This window comes from Punica granatum, chromosome 4 (genome assembly GCF_007655135.1).
Source record: "Punica granatum isolate Tunisia-2019 chromosome 4, ASM765513v2, whole genome shotgun sequence".
Lineage (NCBI taxonomy): Eukaryota > Viridiplantae > Streptophyta > Magnoliopsida > Myrtales > Lythraceae > Punica > Punica granatum.
The window spans coordinates 36,929,216-36,935,896 of record NC_045130.1 but is presented as its reverse complement, the minus strand read 5'-3'; positions in this window follow the sequence as shown (position 1 = coordinate 36,935,896).

Below are 6,681 nucleotides of genomic sequence, written 5' to 3'. Positions count from 1 at the left end.
TGGACGTTGAGGCTGATAAAGGAGAGCTTCGATCTTGGTGACAGAGAAAGAAAAAGCAGCAGATCAAAAGGGAATGAAAGGTTTAGAGGGAAAGACTAGTAGAGAGAAAATTTGTGAGTCCTGGCAAAGAGAAACTCGTGAAGACGAGGTCATATGGCCGGGGCTCGGGACAACCATGAATTTGAGGAAGGTTGGGTATGACCAATAGTAGCAAAAAAGATAACTATTGAGATTTGAGGCGTAAGAAATGAGAGAGATTCTGCATACAAGTCCGAAGGGGGAGGGGAAGGAAAAAAAGAAAATCTCGAAATCGGGCAACCCAAATTTGAGAAAGATCAAGAAGAACTCGAAAAATACGTTGAGGATGATGCCATATCGATGGAGGAGGAAATCAAGAAGGACCCGAACCATGCCACTTGATCATCAAGCAATTTGGAAGATCCAGTCGAGGATTTATTACTTCTAGAAGTAGAATTAGAAGATGTGGAATTTCTTGGATTTCTAAGGTGGTTAGAACCTACACCACTTTTGCCAAAAGTGACAATTCGAGATGGACTTCCAATATTCTTTAAATTGCACAATTTTTTTTTACCAAGAAATCAACAATTTAATGGTTGGATTGATTTGCATAGATTTTTATTGCAGGCATTCTATCAAGAATTGAAAGAAAGTATATGAAGGCTAAGGAACGAGCAGAAGTGGCAATCGAGGGAGCAATGGTATCGTGTAATTCAAGAGGAACACCTACATCAATTCAAGGGAGTATTTTATAATTATTTTAATTTTACTCACTTTATATTACTTGTCACGATCCGTACACTGGCGGAATTACTTAACCGTCAAACAGGTACGGGAAGGTATTTGGTGTCACTCACTTTAAAATGATTGCACCAAGTAAATTACTTTAATTTGTAGTAAAATATCTTAATATCAAGTAAATTACACGTATTTTGAGTGAATTTATATATTGTAAGTGAATTAATTGAAAGTAAGTTACTTGTGCTCTTAAAAAAGTGCTCCCAATGGAAGTAATTTACACATATTTTTTGGAGTTTTACTTAAATCTATAGTAAATAACAAAAGTTTTACTTTAATCTTTAGTAATTAACGTGATTGTACGATGCAATCACCTTTCTCCATGGCACCATACATTTTCCCCGAACTACTAGGCATATTCTATAACTGGAGGCAATTCATCCCACGTACTGCAACTTTGCTAAATTTGTAAATAGTGTGTGGACGATGGTCCTTGTTTTATGTGTTGTAGTCGGATTGTAATTAATGAAGCAGAGAACGAAAACACGGGTCGTGTGAATCATCTTGGATCTTTGTCCCCATGTCCATCCAATTGTAATGAATTCCGAAGTTCCAGCAAAGATTCCCGACCATGTCTCTGATGTCCACCCTGCACTTGCAGAGAAATTGTCAGAAAAGCTTTATTCGAGAAAGCTACAAATTATTCTTTTAATTTTGTGAAAGGTAATTCAACCAAAAAAAACGTAAAAGTTATATGTGTAATAATTCTCGTTTGCTCATATGCTCATACATATTAAATAATTCGTGAATATTATGTAAATTATAATCCTACATCATCAAGAATGAAAATTTAAATTATGAGGATTAGAATTAATTATTAAAAAATATATATCCCCGCTCTTTATATTATTTTCCATTTACAAAAAAGGATAGAAAGAAAAAAATTTAAGTGAGAATGCATGAAAAGAACCCAACAAGAGGGGGATATCGTTCTTCCATAGTTCGGGAAAATCTGGGGTGCAGTCAGCTGCATTGTACAACTAAAGTAAATTACTTCAACATGTAGTAAGTTACATAGATTTTTAGTAAAAATTACTAACAAAAAAAGGAAATTATTAACAAAAATAAATAAATTACATGAATTTCAAGATAAATTTCTCATATTTCAAAATAAGCTATATAAATTTTAAAATAATCTACACACGTTTCAAGAAACTTTACTTAAATTTTAGTCAACCACTTAACTTTTACTCACATGCTTAATAATTATTCGATGATACGATATAACCAATCTTATTGATTGCACCATAGAATGTCCCTCTATAGTTCACGTGTTTTTTGAATTTTATTTATCCATTTAGACTAAAAATTCATGTCCTTGGTAAAGGGATTTGAACATGCGACCAAAAAAAAAAGACAAAAAAAGTTTCACGGATAAATATTAAATTTGAAAGCTTGAGTATTATCTTTATTATTTTTTCCCGGTAGATATTAATTTCATGATTTCCTCTCTCTTGTATGCCTAGTCAAGTTTCCAATCCCATGGAAATCACCATGCTAGAGAAAGTTTTCCCACCTGCGTGCCCCGAAGAGAAAGGGAAAGAAGGAAAAGGAAATAACATTGCAGAGAATACATATGGTGCTTTCTAAACAGCCATGTCCGATACCTGTCATCTCATCGAAAAAATAGTCATGTCGTGACTCGGCTATTCAAAAATCAACAGACATTGAAAAATAGCCCTCTGATTCAAGCAGCTATTTAACTTGTATGTACCTAATCTACCAACTATGACAAACATGGAATCAGTCAGTCGGCTTCTAAGAATGTCCTCCCGTCACCATGGATCTCGGCGCAAGACCGAATGGCCGATGACCCTTCATTTTCAAGTTCACATACACCGGGTATATGGAAGGAGACACAGAATGCTCGTTCCATTCTCATCACATATACAAAAACATAACCCGTGTTACGATAATCCGATGAGAAGTTTCGGCTCGAGCCCAAGAACAAGGGACTGGCACACCTGCGGTAAGCGTGGAATTGGATCTGGACATTGTTTATGGGCTTCTCAGTGGTCCGCTGGTCGCTCATCATTTGGGCTCATTGAGTGGGAGATTAGAGGCTTTGTGTAGCCCAATTTTTAGTCTTGGGCCACATAATTCTTTGCTTATTGCATTTGGGCCAGCACTTTTTTTTTCCCTAATGAAAAATATTATTAATTTTTTCGGTGAACAAGTTCATTATTAAATTTTTGAGACTGCAAAATTACAGTACAGCAATCTTAAATAGCTTGGCTTGTTGAAAAAATCATTACTATTTTCATAGATTGCAATTACATTGTTTAAGAGATACCAATTTAATTGTCCAAATGTCGAATTCAATTTTAGATCATGTGTGAAATATGTGACAGGAGTAGTTTTTATGAATAGTTATATAGCTTGAGAAAACCACGGGGTTTGGTGATCATTAAGTTGGAGCTTAATGATCATTACATATCTAAATTAATGCATTATGTCTCATTATTATACGACACTTCCAGGCCAGGCCATGCTTCTATTCCAAGTCTATAATGAATCATGATTTACCATATGGAGCTATGAATTATGATTATTCATTATACCAAAATTGGAATTTTTTGTTATAAATCAAACAGGGCTTCCAACTATACCAAAATTGTCATCAACCTGCCCTCCTCTAAGGGCAAACTTATCTCGCGATATCCATTGTTGTGGTTGTTGCCACATTACCAACAAGTCCAACCATATGATGGGCCCTTTTTTTTTTTGCTGAATTAAATGATATGTCAGGTTATTAGCCCGCTGTACCTACTCCAACTACGGGAACCTGGCCGTCACAGAATGTTTTTTTCCACCATACCTCGCTGAGACTTAGCCCAACTTAGTCACCGCAACCCCACCAACACACTAGTGAATTAAGTCCAATGCTCACTAGATCAAGCATTATAGACCGACCACCGCCAGCCCATAATGCACCTATATAGTGGCGATCTCTATGTCCTCAGTGAGATTTGAATTCGCGATATTCAAGTGGAACGCTTGGAACTTAATCACTAAACTACCGTGTTAGTAGTCATATGATGTGACCTCATTGTTACTAGATTTGACCTCTCCGTATCGAGACGGCCGAGGGAGGCCCCATCACGCAGCCGGAGTTGGTGGCATTGACAGGTCCGCCAAGATCACCTGCCATTCCTTTCATTTATTTACTATCACAGGCATATATAAGCAGATCAATTTAATCTACTATCGGTTTGTGTGACCCGAGTACATGATTCGAGGACGTTATGCTAATCCACATGAGTTTCTTCCATTTCATGCAATTTTGTGCTACAAGATTTAGCAAGACATGATAAGCCCATGCCCATCAAGAGTGTTAATTTTAGGAAAATTAAAAAGAGAAATCATAAGTAATAATTTTCTCCCGGAAATTCCTAATTGCTGCCTCCACCAAAAACCTATATAATTAATTATTATTATTATTTTTATTATTATTATTATTATTATTATTATTATTTTATATATATATATATATATATATCAAATGTTCTCCCCAGTCCTTCCACACACAATCGTGAAGAGCCAACTGCCGCCTCCCTCCGTCGACCAAAAAGCCCCCCTCTCTCTCTCTCTCTGTTTGTGTCTGTCTCGTTCGTTTTCTATACAGCGACCTGGTTCATAGGAAATTTGTCGTGAGAATCATGTGTCCCACCACATCCTCCTCCGTGTTTCACCACAGAATCTCCTCTCTTTTGCAGACATATATCATATATATATATATATGTATGTACGTATGTTTATGTTTTTGTGTATATATTTATATATATGAAGAGAAGAGCATCATCGGGCAGTCAGGAGAACGAAGAAGAAGAGGAAGAAGATGGATCAGTTTATGCAGCTGTAGCTAGCTAGAGGGAGGGAGTCCACCCGATGGTGGAGGTATTGGCGCGTCTCAATTGAAGGACGTGGTTGAATACGACGGGAAGGTGGAGCCATGTAATTCGATTGAGCCGCGTCAATATCTCCTTTTCTTGAACTCTCTCCATCCCCCTATATATCTTCTCCTTCTATAACTAGCTAGCTAGCTAGCTGATCCATCGGCATCTCCTAATCTCCTCTCTGTCTATCGGTACGTATCATTCCTTTCCTCAATCAATGATCATCATCAGTTTTCCGCAGCTCTTGACTATTATTTCATGCTTCTTTTTTCATGCTATTTGATTCATTATGTGAAACTTTTCGATATGAATATGACCACATCCAACTGTAATTCTGAAAGTCGATATTATTGATAATGACGATGTTAATATTACTTAGTAAAGTAGAGTTTTGAAGCGGTCAACGATATCAGGAACAAATGCTATACTCTATCAACTAGAAGAAACACATCACGAGCATCGCTGCGTCGTTGCATCGATCATCAAAGAAATATATATGTTTTAATTTGTTGGGGTTCAACCCGATTGATTGGAGTTGTCAATTATCTTTGCTTTCTTGATGGGAAAATTGTGCAGTTTTGCTTTAGATCTCATAGCATACAATTATAGAAAGGAAAGCAAATACATAAATGATTGATGAGCTTCTATTTTAGGGTTCTAGATGTCGAAATTGTATAAGTCCAACATATATATATATATATATGAAAAAGATTCAAATATAATGAATGTGGATTGGTTCAAGTGGTTCGGCGCTTGTTCTGCTTAAGCAAAGTCTAATGTTCAAGTCCTTGTAAATACAGAAAATTCACGCTGTGAGAGGTTTACCCTTTAGTGGGCCGATCCGGCTCGACTGAATTAGTAGAGATCCAATTAAGCTTTTAGATACTAGGGTTTACACTGAAAAAAAGATATTCAAATATCTACTCATGCAGCCGAGAGATGAAAACCCTATATATGCAAACATATCATTATTAATATGCACAAACTATTGGATGAATGAGAAATATCGAATCGGAGAGAGAGATGATTGTCTAATATGTAGTTAATGAGGATATACAGAGTACCGGAAATGATAAGTCGAGATATATCAATTAGGGATTTGGTACCAGCTCATCATCAATATGCTTTTTCTAGCTAGGGTTTACTGCACAGTGCAAAGTAAAGGAGGATCGGATTTCACGATCAGATCATGAAAGAGAGAGAGAGAGAGAGTAGGTGAAAAACCGGTGTTGGGTCGGCCATAAGCTCTCCTCATCATCTGTTCCCACTAAAACACCTAGAAAATGACCGTTTCCTAAGATATAATCATATATGTATGCATCGTCCCTCACCACTTTACATTGAGAGAGATATATATACACATCGGCATGCCGTTTTCTTCTAATTAAACACCTCAATGCCTGATTCGTGACATTAATTAGAATATACGATATTGATGCGTCAATTAACACCTGGACAAGAAGAAAGATGTAGAAGAAAAAACTCCTATGGAAAAAAAATGTCAAATTATTTCGGTGAGAACACAAAATATTCTTAATATGTCATCTTTATTCCTTTTTTTTTAGATATTATCTTGACCTAGTTATAAAGTGTTCTTAGTGAGTCTGAAACTGCAGGTAAAATTAATTTATAATAGTACAATTTGTCAATTGTGTCATACTTCGTGGTTGAAGGCGTGTCAGGTTCAGCATTTGCTCAGGAATACACATGTTACCACACACAATGATGTTACTATGCCAACCGAAAAAAAAGTCTAACAAGTACTCTTGATGTCACACTTCAATTCAGGCCACATGAGGGTCCACATGGTTTTTTCTTTTCTCTTCTCTCTCTCTCTGTGTCTTTTATTATGATGTTGAGTTCGCATTGGTCTACTTTCTCCTATTTCGCTCTGTTTTCTTTGATGTTCATTGATGCTAGAAATGTCGAGACGACGAAAACTATCTGCTGGAAAGCATATGGAATATCT